Source organism: Taeniopygia guttata, chromosome 4, assembly GCF_048771995.1.
Source record: "Taeniopygia guttata chromosome 4, bTaeGut7.mat, whole genome shotgun sequence".
Taxonomy (NCBI): domain Eukaryota; kingdom Metazoa; phylum Chordata; class Aves; order Passeriformes; family Estrildidae; genus Taeniopygia; species Taeniopygia guttata.
In genome coordinates, this window is record NC_133028.1 from 66,567,443 (window position 1) to 66,592,008 (window position 24,566).

At 39.2% G+C, this 24,566-nt stretch overlaps 1 long non-coding RNA gene across 2 annotated transcripts; it reads right to left on the bottom strand.

Moving 5' to 3' along the window:
- Positions 1 to 251: 251 nt before the first annotated feature.
- On the bottom strand, positions 252 to 6,246 carry LOC140684009 (uncharacterized). Of its 2 annotated transcripts, XR_012055805.1 has the most exons (3): positions 6,105 to 6,246; positions 5,863 to 6,000; positions 252 to 5,215 (listed from the first exon to the last, which is right to left on the bottom strand). It is a non-coding gene; the product is annotated as an uncharacterized lncRNA (long non-coding RNA). The 2 variants fall into 2 exon arrangements; XR_012055804.1 differs by having other exon boundaries at positions 252 to 6,000.
- Between the last annotated feature and the right edge of the window lie 18,320 nt (positions 6,247 to 24,566).

Genomic DNA, 24,566 nt, shown 5'->3' on the forward strand with positions numbered 1-24,566 from the left:
ACCCCTAAATGCAACCCTTGGTCTCTCTTTGTGACCCCAAAAATGGATCAAGTGAGTCTGGTTCTGAGCCCCTGAAACATAGCAGTGGTTTGGGTCTGTGAAAGCCCAAAACTGCTTGTCTTAATTCTGAGGCCCCAAAGCCATCACTGAGTCATGTTCTGAGCCCCTCAAACCCAGTGCCTGAATTACAATTCATTATTTTTATATAAATATTCCTCTAACTGCTAAAGCAGGAGGGAAGATCTAACAGGTTTTCCTTTAACAGATTTTTTTAACTTAAAAACCTACACAGAAATTACACCTTATATGTCCATACTTCTGAAGTATTTAACAATTCTTCTAAATATATTTATTTTTTCATATTACTGATTTGAACAGAGGAAATGCAGTATTTTGCATTTGACCTCCAAAAATACTGAAACATGCTTTAATGTAGAAACATTTTCTGAGTAATTCTAAGAAGTGAAGTACAGACAGAATGGTGCTTGCCCATTTCCTCATGGAGAGCAGTGGCTGGTGCTGACAGATCTTTCTCCTTGAGGAAGTGCCAAACAGGAGCTGTGACCAGAGCCTGGAACGGGGCTGGGGTGATGATTAAACAATGAATCGGCATCAGTGCTGCTCCCCGGGATTTCAGTGCTGCATGGTTTGGGCAAGACAAATTCCAGGGGTCTGGAAGCCAGGTTCCTAAGGACCCTTTGGCAAGAAGGGAGGCCGGTACATCCACCGTTACAAAAGGTGGCTGTGAGGAATTTCTCCATGCTCTCCCACTGGTGAGACACTTCTTGGGCACTGTGGGTTGTTATAGCACAACCTGGAAGACTCATGGCAGAACTTGTCCTTCCAAAGAGTGAGTTACTATGGACAGGGTAAATATGACTGAGGGCAATGGCCACAATCCCTGACAGCCTCAGGTGTGGCAGCAGTGGATTTCCACGTGCCTCCAGCCAGGGACTGGGAACCTTGGCTGAGCACAGGGCGCTGAAGGAGCCTCGAGAATCTGGTGTCAGGCACTCTGCAGAGGTCCCATAAAGGCTCCTCATCACCTCTGCCCGGACACTTCACAGCCCCTTGTTAACCCTTCTCTTTTTATGGCCCTGTAGGGAAAGGAGTTGATCCTACTGAAATATCCCTGAGGCTGCCAGCGAGGAGCTGCAGAGCTGCCTGAACACAAGTGCAGAGGCACACGTTCTCCGTGGGGATCAGCGTGCTCTGACAGGGCTGAAGCTGCTCCAGCTCCACGGGACAGGGACACAGAGCAGCCCCAGCACAGCCAGGAGGCTCTGAGCTGACGCCAGGCTGATGGGGAACAGCACTTGTGCCAGGATTAGCACCGGCCCCTGACAATATCACATTTACACTCATTCTGTGTGGATGGGGACTGGCTGACAGTTCCCTGCATTCCAGTTTGGAAGAAAGTTTTGTGTCTGACTTTTTATTTTCAATACTGTGGGTCTGCATGCCCTGCTGACACACCTTCGATCCATCCCATTCCCTTCCATTTCAGTTACAGATGAGGAAAGCTAAAGTAGCAACACTGCTTTTTTTTTCTGTTATGCTTTTGGCTTAGTCTTATCAATCTGGGTTTAGTTTCTGCATTCATTTCACTGCTTTCATAAAACCGACTTGGCAAGTTTCGATGACTGATAAGGAATGAACTTCTCTCACCACAGCTACTCTGATATGATTTTTTTAAATCCCTTTGGACTGAACACATGCAGAAGATATTACTGACAATTTTTAAATGAGATAATAAATCTTGGTAAGGTTTTGCATACGTATGTACTCAAGAAGTCAGAGTTTTATCAGAACATAATCTGAATGCTCTGAAAATTTCCAGAGGCCTCACAAGTATGAAAATACTTTTCTCAAAGTCACAGGAGGAGTAAAAGTGAGAGACAGACATTACTAAGGGAATAAAAAAAGAGAAAGAACCAAAAGGAAAAGCACCAAGTTATTTCAGTGTAAGCACCTTAAACAACTGGCATCTGTTCTTAAGTCTTGTGTAACAAATTGTAGCACTGTGCAATAAAGTCCAATCGGTTTCAGTATCCTGCAAGATTAGACATCTCTAAGGAACCTTGACAAGACCTTTGGTGTAGCAATGCAGTACTACCCCCTCAAAGAACAAATGAAAGTTCCTGGGATGTAATTAAAGAACAATTTTGGCAGCTTGGGATGCAAATACAGACATTTCAGGTTATGCAGAAATAAGCTGGAAGCCCACAGAACATCACCAAAATAGACTAAAGGAGACTGACTGATGTTTGTCTAAATGGGCCTGAAAGGAAGAGAAAAGGGTGGGAAAGACAGAGGACAGGAGTAGCTGTGGTTCCTGAAAACCTCTCTTCTTTGTCCTAATTTTTTATCTTAGTCGTCTGATGATGGAGACAAAACTAACCAATCTTTTCATTAATCCTTCACTTATTTAGAATCTTGTTAGATACTAGTACTTGCATATGCAAATTTGTTATTTTCATTGGTCTGTGCCTGTATTCTGTATCAAGCAAAGCTTTTCTTATGTTACCTTTCAATGGTGTTACAAATAGTAGGGTCTCCTCATTGAGCATACTTGGTTAGTTCAATACTTCCAACTGTTCTTCATCTCTTATCACTTTTTGATTCAAGAAGAAAATTTACTGAAAAGAATAACAAGGAAAACCAAATATTTTAAAATTGGTCACTTAGTTGCTGATGTCTATCTAACAAAGCCACCTTTGGGTTATTTTGGCAACATAGTAAATTTAGGAGGTAGCTGATCTTAAATGGGGCATTTATGGATAAAAAACCAGTCAAACTTAAATCAAGACTTGAAAAGTTAGGACACAAACTACAGGGAGGAGCCAAGTCACAAAGAAGTCTCTTTCTCATGCACCATAATTCACTAAGGGAGTGTTTGAACATTTCTATGACTCCAAGAGTTTGGACAGAAGGAATGGGGAAGGAAATGCATTTTACCATTTAGCCTATACATGGTGGTCTCCTCCTATTCAAAGATGTAAGCCTGAAAAATGAAGAGCTGAGAAGTACATACAGTCCAAGGCGTAAACAAGAGACAGGCATTTAATTCACTTCTATCACTTTTTGCATGTACTGATGTTTAAAACAGTATTGTTTAATGACACTGTATTTTTTCTCAGGTACCCGAGTCCCTCATTACTGCTGAAGCCATTTGAAAGGATTATTCCATTATTACATAATTTCTGCAGCACAATGAGGAAATCCCACAATGGCTACATGAGCATTCTGGCCATTGCTTGTGGTTTGAGGTGTGGTGAGATTCCTGGACTGTTGTGAAAGAAAATCATGTGCTGAAGGTGTAAGCCAGCAATGAATCAGTAAATAGCTGCTCCTCTGAAAATCAGCTCATTAAGAAGCAGACATCTGAATGAAGTATGGCTCCTGGGGAATCTGTGGCACCACACATGCCAAAAAGAACAGCATGAAACCTTGTAATGTGCCATGACCAAGCAAAAGGATTTTCTACCTAGGCAGGATCTGTGGTTAATATTCTGCTCTTGTGCTTTGCCCACTGAAGCCCTGGCATGCTTTTGTTAATGGTGTAGTTCTTGATCAGCACATTTCCATGTGAGCAACTGCGAGTGGCTCCGTCACCCTGGGCACAGAACGGAGCCCAGCTGAAATGCCAGAGGCTGCAGCTTTCTTTGTGACATGAAGAAAACCAAAGAAAAAATATCACTTTTTTTTTTTTTTTTCTGTGACAAAAGCCTCAACAATAGCTTCCTTCTTCAGTAGAATGGTGTTGTATGGATATATTACAGCTGGTCAAAAGACTCCAAGATTATTTGTTTTAATTAGCTTTTTTGTACTGTTAGGTTTTTTTAGTCATAAATAGCCAAATGACACAGTATTTGTGTAACTTAGCAATATCCAGCAATATTCACAGCTTAATTAAATAATTCACATGCCACTCTCTAGTCATGATGCAAAAAGATCAAAAGATAAATTAAATAATCATAGCTCCCTTGGCCAATTTCTTGGGGAAAAAAAAAAAAAAAAAGGCAGGCTCGGTTGAGACAATATGGCAAATAATGTTTTCTGCAAAACAGCAAACCAAAACACATCATTACTCCCACGTGGTAGGAAGCAAGATGCATTTCCAAAGCACACTCTTACCATGAGCAGCAGGCATGTAACTGAGCAGCTGCACCAGTCAAACAGGGGATTCCACTATCATGAACTGAAATGAAAGGGAGGAAGGCAGGAGAAGGGATGAAATATCACAAATTCAAATTGCAATTTCCCAAGCAATTTTTTTTATTGCTTGGAAATTTGTGAAATGTGACAAATAAGTGATTGAGAATGCCCACTGCACTGAGATCCGTCTCTGCCAACATGTGCATAAGTAGGAATCAGCACTGGAATTAACCTCAGTTAAATTAGACAACCATGCCAGTGGGAGTGAGGAATGAAGACATAGATTTAGTTGCTATAAATCTGCCAGGATTTGGGTTTTTTTTTTTCTTACATCATGGCTTTATTGTCTTATCACCCTGTTGGGATACGTGCATACTGCATGCAAAAAAATATGTACAGCACAAAAATCCAGCTATAGATTGCTTTACATTGTGTTTAACAGACATTATCCCACAAGTGAACAACTTCAAATAACAATAGTTTTCTCTTGACCAGGTTCTCTGCTATGGTGATGTTATTTATCCTGGTGTCACAAAAGCAGCATTATGCAAGACAATCTACTGGTGGCAGCACAGCCATAAGTGTGTGTCACCCGTGCGTGCCATTTGTTCACATTTTTCTATTGCATATTTGAAAAAGTGAAACCCAAACAAAACTGTTAGATATTATATCCCTTGAGAAGAACATGGTTTATGTCGCAGCTTTACCAAAAAACTCTGGAAACCAGTGCTTCAGTCTGTGAATAAAGATGTAGGCACAAACACTGCTCAAGCAGGGTGAAGACCACCCTTGGGCAGAAGTGTTTTGGAGCTGCAGTGGTGAAAGGATGGGGATGTGCTTTGTTTTGCAGAACATTTGGGTGTGTATAACAGGCCTGTCTAAACAGAATTGGTGTGTCTGATGGCTGATCCAATGTTCCAAGGAGGTCCTCTATTCAGAACTTGTTTTCCTTCCCGCTTACCCTGCTTTGTGTATTGTGCTAGATTACACTGGTTTCGTAAGTGGCAGTCACAGTTTCTGTCCATCTGGATATGTTTTGAGGCTCTGCATGTAACAACTGTGAAGGGGGAAAATAGTGAAGTATGCAGCCAGTCTGAAGTGGTTATCTTAGGCTTTAACCTACTGTCACCAGCAAGCGACAAAACATCCTTCACAGGCCATGTAAAACTTATTTCATTTGTACCTTAATACACAGGAAAAAGCATTCTCTTATGAGATAAGAGATTATCTATTTGTATCTGTAATCGCTTAATGAATGAAAATTATTATAATATAAAAGTCATACTAAGTGTCTACATATTGAATCTTGATTCAGGACATGTATAACGGAATAAGTTATTTGGTTAACTCTTGCACTTGTCTTACAGCTGGCTTTTAAACAGGGAGATTTTATACTTTTCAATATTTTTTAGTTTAAAAAAATTATTCTCATGCTATTCATTATGGGACGCCAATCAGTTTTCAAAACACTTGTGCATGCTTGTCATGTTTTTTCCATGTTTATTTTCCATGTTATCCCAGACTAAATTACCCTGTCAATCTCTACCTCCTAGCTCTGTGATGACAGATGATGATAAACATCTGGCTAGGCAGAGCATGGTTCTGCACACGAACTGCTCAGGTGCACACCCTGAGTCTGTGCAGGCCCTTTAAGGTCAGTGAAGTTTGGACTGCTCATCTTTAAGTGTTAACATCGGCAGGTACCTGTGTCAGGCTCCAAGTGATCTGGGGCACAAAAGATGTGGCACGTGGCCAGTCCTGGTCCCCAGCGTGCCACTGCACTGCCCCACTGCTCCAGGCTTCAGCTCCAAATCACGATGCTGCCCAGGTGTGCTTTTTGATCTATTGATGAACACACAGCAGAGGAGAAGCCAAATCACACAAAACTGTCTTGTTCTGATCTATGAGGCAGTTAGCTGCCATCAGCCCTCAGAGCAAAATAATACCTGGGCCAAGAACAGGGCTCTCGACACAGCACCTGAAGCTGTGCCTGCAACTCCAAGTGTGATTTAAGTCTCTCTCGTTCATGCACAGCCTTATGGTACTTCATCCCTTGGCTACCCCAGATAGGTTGATAAATTATTTTCTTTGCCAAGAGAGGATTGAACCATGCTGGGCAGGAGAAAAGCTCTTCTGCTGGGGGAGGGGGGAAGAAGTTACTGCGAGACCATCATAAGGCAGAGATGCTGTTGAAACAGCAAAGGATTTTCCTGAAGGTTCTTAGTACCCATCTGCAATAAATTTTTATGAGGGTTTGGATGAAAAAGAGGCCTGGGCTAACAGCAGGTTAGTGGTTTGGAGAGCTGCACAGCACAGTTACTGGCAAATCCTTGCTTTATCCATCCTGACAGGTCCTGCCATACTATTTATTTTTCTAATGCAATAATATAAATCACTGTCAGGTCATCAAAGTTTTCCAAAGCATTTTTGTGTCTGCCAAAGGTTCCCGCTGGACCTCTAGGCCCATAGGATACTATATAAGCTCCTTTAATGGAGCATGTAGTGCTGAGCTGTGCTCTGCTCCAACATTCCTGTTCAGTGGAAGAGGTATAAGGAATGAGGAGATCCCAAGAGTTACGGCTTAAGGACCATATTAAAGACCACCTCCAGTGATAAAATGTCTTAAAACATGAAAGCAAAGCAGCATTTTACTTGAACAGAAGCTTTTTTTCTTTTCACTGTCCACTTAAGAGAATTCTAGATAAGAATCCTGAAGTCAAGCAAGACACCACCAGCACACTGGAATCTATGCCACACTCCTGAGGCCCGTGCTCCAGCTGAAAATAACTCGAGTGTGCTGGCCACATGTCCCCCTGTGCCTTGTTGCTCAGCTTTTCTTCCAGGTAACTCTTTCCCTTCTCCTTTTCCTAAACTGTGGTGGAGCACTTCCAAAAGATGTTAAAAAAGGAAACAGAATTCAGTTCACTGATTATTTTGTGAGAACCTTATTTCTCTGGGAGTTGAAGTTCTGCCTTTACCAGCCAACACCATGACAGAAGTCCTGACAGTAAGAGCTGGAGTCTCAGATCCCAGGGCTGCCCATGCCATCCCACAGCAATGCCTCAGTGCTCTTGGACTGCCCTGCTTTGCTAAATGTCAGGAGATCAAAGCTCCAGCCATGCTGAAGGATTTGAAGCACAATTGGCCCTTTTCTGATCATCTCAAGGGCTTCTGAGAGCAGGAGGAAACCAAATGACAGCTAGTGGATCGAGGAGGGCTTGACCTGGGGATAAAGTGAAGGGGTGCAATAATCTCCATCCTGATCTTGGTGCTGTGCAGCAGCTTCCCTGATGTGCTTCGTCACCAAGTGAACCACTCTGAGCAAACCCCAAAGATTTTTTGCCTACACCACTTAGAGCAAAGCCTGGGGTTCTGTTAAACATCTGAATTCTCCCCTAAAACCCTTGCTTTTCATTAATTAATGACTACTTTCATCCACACTACAATCACTGATAAACTTGCCATATTTCTGTACACTGTCCTTTCTTTGGTACTCTGATTTGTTGCTTCCAAAAGCAAAACGTATTCAAATTTCTAGATCTGAAACATTTCTTACTTAAATTACAGACTTTCTTCTTTGAAAAAAAATTAATGCATGACTTCTCTTTGTTTGGCTTTGTTGTGAGGGAAGGAATGGCCTGGCTGCAAAGCTGTTTTTTTTCAGAGAGCATTGGATGGGTATATCAGTTAGATTTTTGCTTTTCCTTCTTTGAAGGAAAGATAAAACTAGCTAATGAGTTGCAGGGTTTCTCTGGGCAATGGCCTCTTTATGCTTGTTGTTTAAGCCAGCATATGCAGTATTATCCACAAACCTTATTAAGGAAAAATGTTTTAATGTCATTTTCTCAGAGACATTACACATATCTTTCCAGTGGAGGAAAAGCAGCTGAGCTAAATTTCTAATTTTTCTAAAATAAGAAAGAGACTATCAGAGTCTCTTCTCAAGAGATCCCATGAGGATTTATTCCCTGATTTATTCCCAATATATAATGTCCCAACTGAATGCAGCCATACTTTTGGTATACCATTGGGCTGGAGAAGATCTTGAACTTAAAAGACTTGACAGCAATACACCAGTGGTATTTCAGTGTGGAGAGAAGAAACAGTCATTGGATTTAAGATAAACCATACAGTGAACAGAGGTAGGAAAGCTCATCATGATGAAGACAATAAGTGAAAGAAACCCTACTCACCATTTCAGGATTGTATACGAAGTTCTAAACACTAATGAAAGTAGGTGCACTGAAATACAGCGTATCACCTGAATATTCTACCTGAAATTGAAAAATCCCAGGCTGTGAGTTGATAACAGGATCAGTTGAAAGAAACATTGGGGTAGGAGACCAGCTCTTGTTATGCAGACAAGGAAGGATTTGCATCTGAGCTCTGAAAAACAGAAGGAACTGAGCAGTAGGCTGTGCAGTCAAGTAGATAGCCAAAAAAAATGGAAAGGAACTGAAAAACAGAAAGGATAAAAATAATCCTTCTAAGAAAGTTACTCATCTCCTAGTCAGGATGGAAAGGCTACTAAGGAATGGGTTTGGAAACAGTGGCAGCAGAAATCAAACAGTCTGGTGTATTTGTAAAAAAGGTACACAGTTATTCTACTGTGACTTGGCTGTGAATTGAACAAATAAGAAAAGTGCAATTAGAAGTTTTTGAGAGATTTACAAAGTAGCTCTCTGTTTAAAGTGTTCATATGGTGAAGGAAAGGTGGAGGGTATTTGGAAGTGGATGCAAACTGTTTATAATACAAGCATTAAAAATAGTATGCTTTTGTTTTGTTGGCATTCAGAAAAGACATCTGAATAACCTGTCATCTCCACCAGTTGTTCCAGTAAACTTATTCCTCTTTCCCAAGGAAGCTGCGTGTGACTGGGCTCTGAAGCAACTGCTGAGTTACAATGTCACAAGTAACACAGAATTGCTGTCTGTTCTTGTTCTCTGGCACAGTCAGCATTTTCACTTAATTTAGATTGTAGTTGACATGGCTCATGTTTTCAGCTCTAGCAATCCTCTGTCTGGCCCTTTGAATTGGCCAAGGGACCCCCTGTATAAATACACTTACAGGATTTTGTGTCAAGGGATCTTCTAGCTCGGTCTGGAACGGTCAGCACATCTTCAGTTTGGTTGATTTCCCTAAATTGACAAGGACCACAACAGTGAAGAAAAATCCCACTCCTCCCAGCCCACGGGCTGGCTAATATCTGAGGTGCTAATGCACCTCATTAGGCTTCCAGACTGACACAGCAGCTTGCCAGGAGAAGATAGGACTTGGTGTCCTTGATGTGTCTGTTTTATAGTACCATCAGACCTAGCAGAGCTCACCACTCTGAACGTGCTTGTCAGTGTTCATTCCCACAAGCACATCTAAGCACCCTGATTTTAAGTTCTAAAGCAACATATATCCCTAGCAGGAAAGAGGGAAAAAAAAAAAAAACCAAAAGTGAAAGAAATAAATTCAGAGTCTTAATAAAACAATCAGAAGTAGAAAGAATAACGAAACATTGGAAATGATTTATGGTTGCAATGGATCACTCTCTATGTCTTTACAGAAAGAAAATATCCAAATTACCTCAGCTTTCATAGTCATATTCCCAGTGACTGCAGATGAGGAACTTTTAAATGTATGTTTAAGACTGGAAATGGTTATAAAAGATCAGAGGCTTTCAAAACTCACTGTGTGTACCAGGTCTAGTGAGTGCAATGCCAAGAGAAATATATGAAATCTGATCTGACAGTTTCATAATTTTCTTTTGTTTGAGGAGATCCCTGTGCAATGAAAAGGTACAGCAATGTGCCAGGACTAAGAGTTAGTGGAAAGGACTCAGAGGTGAAGACCACGAGGCAGTTTCTCACTGGCAAAACATTTAAAAAAAAAAAAAAAAAAAAAAGAAAGAAAAAAAAGAATTAACTACATTAAGAAATCCCAGGGAGTATGGTTTAGATTAAAGGACAGTCTTTTCAACCAGGCTGCTGGAAGGTTGATGTAGCACTGTTCCTGCAGATGTTTGGAAACTATTTCACAAACTCTACTTTTGGAGAGGGCTTCTAAAGGCTGTTGCTCTTCCACTGCTCTGTGCCACCTTCAATTTTTCTTTAACCTAAAATAGAAAAAAAATATTGAAACAAAAGCTTATTTTTAAATAGGAGGGATGTTTTAAAAGAAACACAGTAAAACATATTTCGACTATAAGATATTATAGTCCAAATCCCATAGATCCTGTATCTATAATAGGCTGGCACCTCTCCTTTTACCTATATACAATAAAAATAAAGTAAAAGCAAATCTGTCAAAACTCAGCAGGTTTAATGCAGTCCCTTGGTTCATACTGGCTGCATGTGAACCATGCACAGAGCAATAAATTGCTATACTGAAATCTTGGGAGTTCAGACCTGGTTGTGTGGTTTATCTTTAAAAGTCTGATTCAATATTATGCTCTGGCTATTGATTGTTAGCAGACAGTGTACCTGGCACCTGTACTTCAGCCCTTCTCAGATATATTCCGAGGTGGACCATATTCCCTTGAACATTAAGCACACAAAAAGGTTACTTAAGTAAGATCCCAAGTAAGGGAGCTTGGGTTTGGGCCAAATTCTGGGCCAACGCTCTGAAATTCTGTTAATTAGTTGTGCAACTTTTTGTTCAATTCTGACTTTTGATGAGGAGCTTTGAGTGTTCTTCAAGTCAAAAAGCAAGAGCTCCATCTTCTCTCAAACAAAAACAAACCTGCTGAGTGGTGCCAGTTGAGCTCTGAAAATGACAACTCCACTCTACTTATGAATGTCTACTACATTTTCCTGCAGCAGAGGAGAAATGCTCAGTGTTGCTGTTTCCCTGCCTGCTCCCTGTTTCTGACATCTTGCATTTTTGTGTATCTTTCTGATGTCTCTCAAAGACTCTCTCATTGTCTGGAAAAGATGTTACCTCATGGCAATACCCAAGGAAACAGTTTCTCCTTTCCTTTCCACATTTCACTGCTGCAAGTGCAAGATGTGATGAGGGATGGCTCTTGTCTTAAATGAAAGAGAGCGAAGGTCCCCTTGACTTCACCAGGGTCAAAACTTCACCCTTGGGGACCTACTGGAGAAATGGGAAGGAATTTCCATTTTCACAGAGAATTTGCAACCCTTAATTGTGTTGAAACCTCAAATATTTTCTTCACGGGGCAAAGTTCGTCTCTTATTTCAGATGAATGTAGTGGCTGAGCGTCATCTGCTGCTGGAAATTCTTTGGAAGTGACTTAGAACTAAAACAGGCATAAAAGAGAAGCAGGGTGGGAAAGGGTTGTTTGCTATTAAACACCAACACAAACCAAGCTGGGCCCTTTGTCTGTGCCCTTCCTCCTTTTTGTTCACACACTCCTCTTCACCCTCCAGACAGCCTTAGAATGCTAATTTTTCTAATCACTTGGAGAATGAAAACTATTTTAAAAACCAACCAAAATATTATTTTAAACCTCATTTAATGAGACTGGATCCACACTACAAATAAAGTCCTGATCCTTCCCTTCTTAACATTCAAAAATATTATTTCCCACACCCTATATAACCCGTCACTGTCAAATTCAAAGCAAATACTTGTAAACATTTTCAAAAAAGGATGTTTATACAAACTGACAGGAATGATTTATGTAGAAATGGTTTTAAATGTAAGTCTATTTGTCTCTTTTCACAGATATTTAGGATTTCTCTTCACATAGCAGCAGATAATATGGATGCCCAGAAAGAATTATTGCAATGATACTGTACTGATAAAGATCTAATTGTGTTATTCTTTGTTGGGGTTTCTATTACTTTCTGAACTTTAAGGTCTTCAATTATTATGTTTTTCTCAAGGATAAAATATGCATGTAACCCTCAGTTAGCATTAAGAACAATGTGCAAACCTTCACACATCAAAGATGCGACTATGTGCTTTTGTTTTCCTAATGGTTTGAGAGAAAATCTTAATAAATCTACATGAGATTTCTTTCTATTTTCCTTTTTTTCTGTTTCTCTTTCTTACATTTTGTTGTCTTGATTAGATAAAAAATAATAGGAGGCTGTCAATAGCTTTCTTTTCAGGTCGTCTCTGTCTCTTTCTAAATTAGCTACAGACGGCTTTTTGTAGCTTTATAGCCAGCCTGACCTAATTTAATTACCATGACTTGTGTGGCTTAAAGATAAATAGTTTTATTCAGCCTGCCTACTTTTGTAAAAGTTTTCCCTTTCACACATCTCTCTGTATTTTGGCATTCAGGATTCTTGTCCTCTGTTCTTCGGTAGGTTAACACAAGGTTGGTTTATAGCATTGTCCTTATTCTGACAAAAAGGCCTTTGATGCCTTTAGTTCCTCCCTTGCTCTGAGTCTGGGGGCCTCTGTGGGACACAAATGAACACTCACTGGAGCACGAGATGGAAAATACAACCCTGTGTCCATCACCAGGGAAGAAATCCTCAGAGCTTGTTCCTTTAATGCTACCGCCCAAGATTTTTTCTTATTTTAGGAAAATAATTCAGAAATCAAAGTTAAGACTTGTCTACAGATTATGATGAACTGACATAAGTGGCTAGAAGACCTCCAGTAACATAACTCTAGCATGAAAATGCCTTCATGCTGTCTGGAAACACAAATGCTTTACACAGAGATGTCCCTGATGCACAGATCTCTGAGGTTCATGCCAAGATCACTGGCAAATCCTTCTAGCACCCTGTTGGCCACCATTAAATACAGAAAGCAAGGAACCAGCTTATAAACTCCAAAATCCTACTTAAAAGAAGGGATTGTCATTCCTCTCTGTGCAAATGGAGGGAGATTGACCAGAAAACCCTGAGTGATGCTAAATATCACTTTAGGTGATATTTAGTATCACTCATTCCTGTAATCACTGCATTTTTTTTTTTTTAATCTCACATATAACACTGAGATGGATGTACAAGGACTACCTCCATATAAACATGTCATGTTTTGGCTAAATACATTTTGCAGTAGCTTAGAAATAATTCTTTTGAGGTTTATTGCAGTTCTTCATACAAATGTAGATACAGAATTTGAAGTGTCACTTCTTGGGTCATCTGTGTGTCATCTTAATGCTGCTTAGAAGAGCCTCAATCCCCTTTTTAAAAGTCTCTTGGGTTTAAAATGAGAATATTTGAGGTCCTTTGCAAAGCAAATTGACAGCACTAAGTCTGACCTATCACAGGTTTTAATAAAAAGAATAAACTGTGAAACTTAAAAGGAAACCCAACAAATGTGTTTTATGAATACATGCACAATATTTTTGTTACAATCAAATAAAATGCTAATATGTGCCAGACACCTTGAAGTTGCTCTCCTGTGTCTAATTCTCCTGAGCTGGATTTAAATTAATCTCCTAGTATTTTGCCTCTTCCCACCCTTGTTAATAAAATAACAAAAGCAATTGATACCAACCACACCTAAGCAAACAGTTAAATAAAAACACTTTCAAGCCTTTGCTTCACACTATTGGACACCTTTACCTGTAATCACAATAATGTTCTATTAAATAAATTTACATGCATACAATTTTATTTCAATATATAAAATGTTTTCAAGTGAAATATTCAAATGCCTTGGTCTATTTATCTGATGGCAACATTCCCAAGAACTTACATGAAACTAATCTGAATAGTTGTAAAGCTCCCAAGAAGTTGATTTGCTTCAGAACATTTTATGACATTTCTGTAGGTGTAGAAAAATCCAAATCCAGGCCTTTCACAGAAACTTTTTAAGAGATATTGAAATCCTCAACAATTAACACATTTTGAGAAAATTCAAAACTGGAGGGCGTGAGGATGTATTTCTCATACAAACAGGTTCACCTGCAAAGGAATCATTCTGAGACATCCAGCTGGAGACATCTGAGTGATTCAACCTTGCTTCCCCATTGCCCTTTTACTATTTAATGATACTTGGAACTTTTCCTTGACTGAACTGGTGTATAACTCATGAATACAAACAGACCAGTGCTTGACAGCTGAGGCAGCTGCTATCCTTGCCTTTAGCCCTACCTGCTTCCTGTGTCCCATTGCCTGGATGGAAGGAAAAGATGAGCCAGAAGAGACAGGGAAGCACTTGTTAAATGGCTCAGGCTCAGCTTACTATGGTAATTTACACCCACAGTCTGATTATTAAAAAAAAAATAGCACACTTTATAATAAAGAAGGCACAAGCAGTGGATAAGAATGGCAGAAACAGACACACATAAAATAGGATAGGAAATTTGTGTGGGACATGGAATCTGTGCTGAAGGACTCAAATGGGAGTACCTGGGCTCCTTGAGAAGTTCTTCTGAAAAAGGCAGAATGTTCCTGGCAACAGTGACTGGTCACTTCTGCTCTTCTTCCAAGAAAGATCTAAATCTGCTTCCTTTATGTGTCCAGAGTATTTTGATTTTAAATGCTTCACAAAAGGATACTAGTAGACAGTACAATGGTCCTGGACCTCATTTGGGGTCTATAGGTAGTTTCACATTCCCTAAAAGTAATAAAAGAACAACCACAGATGAATTTTAGAAAATATAGTTCCTTATTTACATATATATCTTTGCTACACCCTGTAAAAAAATTATGTCATAATGAGATATGCCATGATAAAAAAAAAAAAAGAACAATTCTCTGGTTTGAACGTGGATCAAACACCAACTGCACTTGGCAGAAGCACACATCTGATCATTAGTGCAGCCAGATTCCAGGAAACAAAGGACAGAATATGTCACAGATTCCACTGCTCTCATCATGCACAGAAAACAGCTGATATTTTGAGGCTCTGAGGTTACAACATGTGGTTCTTCTAAAGAGCAGACAGACAGCAACCTTGAGGGGCTTGTTTTGTTTTCCAACTGAAATCTGACATGCATTACATGTGAACATTTGGAAGTCATATTGTTCATTGTGCCTTACATATAATTGCTTGAACTTTTACAGTGTGCAGTCATTAAACTGCCTTCCACAATAATGGAGCACTTAAGAGAACCCTCACCCACATGTGACCAGTAAAGAGGAGTAAGGATCTAATTCTGCAAACACTTTGTCCTTCAGCAGAGATGCACAAGTGCCCTCTTTGAATCAGGGTGATGCTTGCAGTGGATAGGAAGCAGGCCACCCCATGATCTATGGACACATAAACACATACAAGGATAAATTATTTCTGGCACAGATTTACTCCACTCAAGATTGTCTGAGCAGCAGGGAGACATCTGACATGTAAAACAGTAGGCCCCAGCCAATTAGGCTGTGTCAGATAAGAACCTTTCCGTGTGGTCTCTTGCTTCGATGATTTCATGTTCTCCTCTGACTTCACTGAAACCCAGTTTTTATCAACTGGGATTCTGGCATTCTTTCCAGGTGCAACAAAGGAATAGCCTGTTTGGAAGGAAGGAAGGATGATATGTGTGCCTTGTTTCTGTCTTATGGGAAGCAATGTCTTTGTAGTTCTGTTCTTCAAAAAAAAAAAAACAAAACCAAAACAATCTGTGAACAGGGAAAATATTTTAATATCCATACAATTGTACCCTTTCAAAGCATCACAGGGGATTCAACCATTAATATCTAATAGCAACAGGACTCAAGTATGCTGCTTTGGAAATCTGCCTTGCCATAGTTGTGCAGAAAAAGTTAATATTAAAATAGTCAAGGAAAGTTTAGAAAATCTCCCTCATAATGAATATCTTGTATTGCTTTTTATATCTGTGCATTCCTACTTTCCCAAAGTTAAGAAAAGTAAAATCCTTCTAAGCCAACATCTCCAAGGTGCATAGAGACCTGTGGGGAGTGCTAGGTTGTTCAGATGGCAATGTTTTAGTTCCTGTTCCAGCTAGAGGAATTTGTAAAATTTTAAACTGGTACTTGCATTATTCCACTACATCAGCAAAAGCAGCACCTCATGCTTCTCTCAGTAATAATTTCACAACATGAACCTTAATTTTCATATACACCCTTAAAAAAATTCCCATTCCCTTCAATCTTGTCGCTCTGCATTAAAAGAAAAAGCTAGAAAGGCTTCATTCTACTGATGGGAGTGGAATATTCTGAGTGGCAGATGGAACAGCTCCTGAAACAACTTGCCCCATGGTAAAGGCAGTAATTCAACAAAGGTTATAGAAAATATTAGAACAAATGTTATAGGAAGAAAGAACTACCTTCTCATATACTTCTACCTTAAATTAAAAATTGAAAGGCCTGGCAAAAAATCCAGAAAAAAAAATTATGGTTCTTTTAAGTATAGGGTAGAAATCACTTTCCGAGGCCTTACAGGAGGGATTTTTATTTTCTTCTTCTTGTTAACTTGACTTATTTTTATGTATCCTCAGAAGCTGCAGTCAAATTTCACACAAAAATTACTTCCAAAAAAAGAGGTTCATACGTCTGGATAGAAAACAAGAAAAACTCAGATCCAAATTCCTCCTTTACTTCCATGACCTAGGGCAACTACTGCTGCTTTTTAAAGTCTGCATGCTTCTCCTGTCCCTGGTGATTGTTATTAATACAGGTTAGGGAACGTGGTGATAAAGATCAATTCCCAGCCCAGAAAAGAAACATTAACTGCTTCTTTCATGTCTTCCATAGCAAGTGAGCAGCTACAATTTCAAATGATCCCCAGATGTTTACTACTCCTGGTGCTCAAAAGCAGTGTAGGTTTTCTCCAGAGCCATGTTGGGTACTTCTAATTATCCTGCAGACTTCAACCCCTTGTCCTCAGAAGAAAATGCAAAGGTCAAATAGAAAGCTTGTGTAGTGTAGAAGTTCCCAAGGAAAAATAATCCAAGGATGGTCTCTTACTATTGGCCAGCTTAAGCTGTGCCTCTGCAAATTAATGCAAGGAATTCCTACAGAGATGGGTATAGGAACACTACAAGCTTGTCACTTAATTACAGAGAGATTTCATGAGTCCAGTAAAAGTGAAATGGCTGAGATTTCTCACAAAAACGATGCTGTTTTTCTGGTTCTTTACAGCAGTGTTTTCCTATTTCTTCTGACTCAGAGCTTGGACACAGGATAGTCCACCTACATTTGTAAACATGATAACAAAAAAATTAAAAACAAAATTATTTCCTCCTTAGATAATACAGGATTAAGAATAATGAGAACAATTTTCATTCTACTTCTCTTTCCTGTGCACTTTGTCCCAATTAATCCCCAATGATGCGAAGACTTTCCTTTACCAAAGCTTAGTTCCACTGGAAGCAATTAATAGTGATAAAAACGGGTGCTTTCCAAGAGCTTGAAACAGCTTTTTATCAGAAAAGCCCAACAATTTTGTCATTATTATAACCAGGTAAGTAAAGACAGAAGAAGAACATGCCATACAGAACATACAAGTACTTCACCTTCTTGAATGTGATCTTCTGTCCCATTCTTCTCTTCTCTCATCTTCTGAGGAACATTGGTCAAAAGATTTAGTACTGCATGAACAGCAGAGACAGAGAAAAAATATTCCAAACCATGGTAGGATTCAAACCCAATTTCTTACAGCTGCTACAGCATGTATGACTTAGAGAATGAAAAACAAAATTAAATGAAATAATGAAAAACAAAAGCCTCTGATCCTCATTTCAGAACAATTATTCTGATTGAACACTCAGGTAACTGAGCCAGGCTCCTCTTTAAGAATGAGAAGATGCCAATATGACCTAACTGGATTAGTCTACAAGGAAATTAAACATTTACATGTATTGTTACATTTCTTCTTTCATGCCAAATAGGCAGGCCTCAAATTAACTTCTCTGCTCATACGTAATGGTCAGAATTAATCAAGTTGTTCACTCTCTGCAGGATCTGATCAAAATACTCTCTGAAAGGTACTTTGAACAGAGGATGGAAATATTTGACCCTATTTCCTTTGCTGATAAATGAGAAGGTGGTAGGATGGCCTTGTACACAAAAATGTGTTCCCAGTGGGAACAGCAACTTTTGGGAAAGATCATGTTATAACACAGAACAGTTCTCCCAGTCAGTGCCCTGGCTCAACATGAAGTTAATCTATATTCTACTGCAAAAATATTAAACATCTATTTCTGAACAGAACAGCATCTAGTTCACATGTGAAACATTTTCATCTGCTAGCATATAAATGCTGATGAGTGTTGAATTAATAGTCTGTTAATTCCTGGGTACTATTAGCCATAGATTTTGTTCAAATTGAACTGAAAATTCACTTATTCAATAATTCCCAACTACATGCAATCTTACTTTTATCAAAGTCGTGTTACTCACTGATAAATTTCACCCAGTTTATCAAAAACAGGTGGAACGGCTCTGAAATGCAAACACCACAGCCAGAGGTCTTCCAATGTAAAGGGGCAAATCTTCCTGCTGGGAAAGCTGAAAAAGACAATGAAGTGCATCACTGAATCTCTATTTACCAGGGAAAGGCACATCTATAAGCCTGAAGAAGTAAATACAAATTGAAATCTCTCTTCCATAGCCCTGAAATGTGAAAGAGACATTAGGACTATGCTGACAATTTGGTATTGTGGTTTGCTGAGAGAAAATGGTAGAACAGCTCAAAAGCAACTTAATAATTTCCTCACTGTTTCTCCCACTTGCAATTCACTTTATTTCAAGTTTTCTTTCCCCATTCCCAAGACTTTCAAATTTTTGTTTTAGCACTTAAAGAAATCTTTAATTTGCAGATTTCCCTTTCTTTCCTTCTGTTTTTGCAATCCAGCAATTGTTTCCCTCCCATTTCACCTTGGGGAAAGTACATTTTCATAACTGGTTATATGGTTATAGAGGAGAAACATGAAAACATGTGGAAAAAATACATATAAGTATCAAAAGTAATTTTCTTAACTTTAAGAATTGCAGAACTATCTTCATCTGAAAATAAATTTCTTTGATAGGAATCCTGCTTCCAAGAGAATTTCTATTGTTAATTAATAAAATTTTGCTCCAAAATACCAATAATTTATAATTAAACATGGCACCACTTGGTTACTTGTAACATCAAGGATTTTCCAAGTCCTCCTGGGTTAAGTTGTCTTAAAATCAAGATAGACCTCAGAGTTTAAAGAGCTCTTGTGTAGCCACCCAGTGAGGACATACAGGGAAGCACAACAGAAACAAGCTTCCAGCTGCACATTTCCTCGGGATTATCTGGCCAGGAAAAATCACAGGCAGGAATGCACAGTCCCCTTCTGCCCTGAGAGCATTATACACTGTGATTCTTTCTAGGGATTAAGATACAAGGTCTTCATTAACTCTTCAAAAGTAGATAAAAGCACACCTAAACTAGTCATGACAGGAATGAGACTTAACTGCATGCACAGAATCAAAAGGAGATTTATAGACTTCCCAGAAAATGACCAATTGCCAAAAAAGCATCCTTCTGCTTGCCCATCATCAGGACAGGTGGTTACAACTCTAAGATACCAACCTGTGGAGACTGTGGGGCTTTTAAAAATATTCTTTCATGTCCAAGATTATTCATGTATCATCCTTAGGTATTATTTTTCTACAGATTAGCTTGTGTTTTCCATATGGATTCTAAATGAGATTGCAGCAGTGTGACCTCAATATTTTTTTTCCTTCCTTTTTGATTTTTTTATCACTTAGCACAGATTTTAAGATAGGAAATAATAGCAAGCTTATTGGGCTTGAAGACACTCTCTAGTGGTGTAGACTTTAGCTGGGGTATGGCTGTTAATAAGTCTCTGATCTTTAGGAGACTAAAGTCAGCCAGAGAGCCCATTTACTCAAAGCAAAATAATCGTTATGGTAAATATCCTAGGATCTGTAAAATCCAGAGTTTCTAAAATTAATCTCCTTTACTCCACAAAAGACGGCTATGAGGATTATGCATCTGGGAAGTTGCAAAGAGCACTCTACTATAGGCAGTTCTACAGACCAAACTCTTCCGTCTTGCAGATTACAAAAGCAGCAGTTTTCACCAGCAGCATCTGCTGGGGAACTGGGGAGCACTTCCTGGGGACACTTCATGCAGTAGGATATCATTTAGTAACAGCTTCTAGCAGTAAAATGACACCTTTACCTTTCAAACACTGGGGTTTGCTGGCAAAGTCTGATGACTTCCACTTGGGCACACACAATGGCAGAGGAACTGAGCCCACAAATCGCTCCATTGTGTTACCCAATCACACAACTGCCCCGTAGACACTGTCCTGAGACAAAGTGAAACCAGCTCAAGCAGATGGATAAAAGTACACGTGTAGTACACTCTCTTTCCACCTTCCCCACACTTCCATTTCTTGAGCATCCACTGAAGTCTTAGGGATGAACGACACAGTGTAAGAGTGAAGAATTATGTTTTGTGTCCTTTAGATGAGATGCATAGTAGCAAATGGGAGAGCTGCTTGTTTGTAGGCAGATAAATTTTTATTTCATCTGTGATAACTGCATCTCATCAAACCACACCTGATTTAACTATTTCCTTAAAATGTATTGATTTCTGAAATAGAGATCTGGATAGTTGAAGAAGCACATTATTGTTTCTGTTTCATTCCTGCAATGTTCTGGATGCAAAGCCAATTCCCTGTGTTTCAGCATGCTCTCTTACAAGATAATGATTTGAATTTCTTAAAATGTTGTTCACCTCTGAAGCTGACCAGGAATGAAGGCATGAAGTCCTGGCTGGTGAAAAGCTGCAGAAAAAGCAAGTATAACCAAGAGCCACCAGGATACAACCTATGCCCTCTGCAACTGCAGTCAGCCAGGACAGCAACCCAAGCAAACAGAAAATGTGGTGCAGATGAACAAGACAATTGCAAAATAAAATAAACAGGCTTTTACAGGAAGCAGAATGTTTAGCTTGTCCTTACACAATTCAAGCTACATTTGCCAGTGAACATGCTTTCAACTAATAAAGATCTCCACTGACCACGTTTTACAAGAAATTTGAGAACAATCAGGTTTTTTATGATAGAAATGAGTACATGAAGTGCTTTGTAGGAGCTCATACAATCTACTGTAACACTGTTGGCTTACTGAACACTTTGAAACAGAAACTGAGCATTTCAGAAGTTAACCCAGCTCAAGAGTCCTTGAAATCAGCTTTTATTCATCAGCCATAGATTATCTACTCTCCTGACTACTCCTCCTTTTCTGCACTATTATTATTATTCATGATTTGGCAGCAGCCAAGAAATTCCTCTGGGTTTCAGTGATGAAGTGCCTCATTTGGACTAATTGTTTCATTTACTTTAAAAGAACAATGAAATATGTCAAAGCACATTTACTCTTTTGAGGCCACTTTTGAATATCCGTTCCCTGTTGTTTAAATTTTTGGAACTGAACATTTTAGACTGAGCTTCCAAAAATATTTTAAGTCAGAGCAGCACACAGGAGACAAGGTGAAATGAGCATCAAAGCTGTTGCATTTGTGCTGCTGCACATTTCACCTGGATGTCACTAATTTTCCCAGATTGCCTTGGCAGATCTCAGATATGACATGGGTTGTACATCATGAGTCGTAAGAATGTGGTTCAGGTTAAGAGTATTCTGTTTGGCCCCCCAAAAAAATCAAAAACCATTATTTCAATGTGTACTTTTCCTTGGGCTCTGCCTGGACTGGTATCCATTTACACACTGCTCTCCAGTCCCCCATCCCAGTGCCTGTGTGGCTAACAAATTAAAGCTTTAGTACCCAGAGAATGTAATGTACCTTTTTATTGTAAAATTTTATGGCATTATTTCCTTATTATATCAGTACTCAAGAAGAATGTTAAGCACCATTTGAATTCAACTATTTGAATCTTTCTGGAGACTATGCAGTTGTTAAGGGAATACAAAATAGACCTCTGTCATTCTTTAAGCTGAACTTCTTGTCTCACTGACAAGCCACCTGTGATGCTAATTCTGTGATATATTATAAGCTTTTGTGTAAGAATGAAAGGAGTTTGTAAGGTGCTACAGATTATTAACCACGAGACAAGTAGAAAAAATATATTTTCACCTCTTTAGTATTAACCAAATTTAAGACTAATTTGTTGTCTGTCAAACTGATATTTAAAACCAGAGGACGCTTGAATTTTAAATGGCATTACCCTGAGAATTAGCCTGTTACAATAAAGAGCAGATGAGTTCATTTGATTTTTTTTTTCTGCAGGCCACAAAATAAATAGTATTTTGTGTCATGTCCTTCCTTTAACTTGCAGTCAAACAGATTATAGCCTTTTCCTTAATACTTGAAGAAAGCTGAGGAAAAGCTCTCATACTGTCAGTTCTATTTTCTCTTGGGAATTCACAGTGAAAGCATCTTTCACAAACCACTTGGGCTGTAAAAAAGACTTGAGCTCCAGCTCATAGTGTAAGAAGCAAAGAATATTTTGACACTCATAAGATAACTGGAATGGAGTTGTCCAGGCTCTCTCCAGTGCCCACAGGAAGATGTGAAATAATGACCAAGTGCAGGTGAGGCAAGTCCTTATCTTGCATGGGTCAAGAAACAACAACAAGCTGATATTGATGATGGCAGGACCAAAAAGAAACTCAAGTGCTTCATTATAAAATCATCACTCCAGCAGCAGCCTAGCACCCTCCCTGATTCTAGGCCTGCTGGCCAGTCTAAAGATTTCTTACCACAGGGCAGAAAAATAGATTATTGAGCACATAAATCATCATTTACCCTGAGAGTACACCTCATAAACTCTATTGCAAAGGGAGCTCTGTGAAGGCAGATCCTATAACACCATGTTTTCAAAAGGTATTTACCAAAAGCCTATGGCTGAAGACCAGAAGTGCAGTTCAAGACCACATGCACAGGCATCTGACAGGCACTGCATTCCCTATGCCAAGCAACACAGCCAGAAGAGCAAGCACTTGCTCCAAAAGAGCAAGATGTTTGCAATCTAGTAACCTCACCCACATCCCTCCATCTATCCACCCTTCTCCTATTTTACTTTGCTACAGACAAGGAAATACTCCACTTTTCACTGTAACTTCTCTAGGTCCATGATTTCCTCTAGTTTCCTATCATCAGGTTTACTCAAGGCAGCTCCTCATATCAACCACCATTTTCTGACAGAGCAGAACCAAGAGCCTGAGGCTCCAGTAAAACATGCTTGTCCTATCTCAAAACCTTGCTGAACACAGGTTTCTACTTTTATTTATTATTCACATTAAGAGTTTCAAGCAAGTAATCTCCAGTACTCTGGTATATGACACCTTTTGTGCAACTTTTGCTCCAAGTCAACAGGTTTTGTTCCTTTACCAATTTTAGACTCTCTTTCCACCTCTTTGTTTTTTGTCTTTCTAGGCAAATTAATAGATCCCTTTCACAAGAGTTTGTCCATGTTTTTGTTTTCCTTCTTCTGTGTCTTTTGTACAGCCTAACTCTTCAAGTGGTGTCCCTTGACTTAATTCCACACTGTAGCTTCCTTCACATAGCATTTGCAATGCTTTGATCATTCTCTGCCCTCATCATTTTGTTCCTCCACTGGAAAACATATATTAACACCAGAATTTTTCCACTCTAGGTAAAGGGGTAACTTTCTCCTTGGAGACAGACACTGCCTGTCATGTTCAGTTTCACATTTTGCCCTGTTATTGACACTGACAATGAATGTTGGCTACTTGTAGAAACTGAGGAAATAATTCTCACCATAAAACATTTACTGGAGTAAACTCAACCCGGCAAACAAATCGATGCTTACAAGGGGAACAGTATAAAGGCTACCAGCAAGGCACAGGTTAATTTTATGTAGATGTACAGTTTGCATATTATGGGACTCAACAGCACTCAGGTTTCCAATAACTTTTCTTTTTTGCTTGACCAATTTTGTTCGTTACTTACAGGTCCCTGCAGAATTCTGAGCTGTTGTAACAAACATATACATTGCAGAAGGAACACAGCCTGACATGCATAGCTGTTTAATAAGGTTTTCATCAGCTGCTTTTACTGACATTTTTCATTTCTCTTAAGCCTTGTTTTTAATGTCTCAGTCTTCATTTCATACTATGAAACAAAAGAAGTGGAATATTACACAGAATGTGTTCATTGCTGAATATCAAAAGAATCACACAATGAACTTGAAGCATGAGGCCTCTGTAGGCAACTTCCGTTCCTGTTTGCATATGCAATCTAGACTGGAAATGCTTTCCTCTTTTCCTATATCAGATCAACCCCATTAAAAAAAACCTCAAAGAATTGAAAATAATACTGAGTTATAAGTCTAGCATTCAAAAATAAGCAAGAATTTGGTGACATTTTCAATAAGTGTACTTGTGAAACAATCCAACTCAAGCTGATGATCAAAAATCACCCATCTCAAAGAACATGAGCCGAAACAAAGTGTTCCTTTATCACTGAGGAGTGATTGCAAAGTTCTAAACTTTTATTATTTGAGCTAATAAGGTTGGAAAAAAGAGAAAGCAATTGTCTATCTTACCAAGATGTCAATAAAGTCTGATGGCTAACTACGGTCCACTAGGACCCTAGGCAAGCTTCT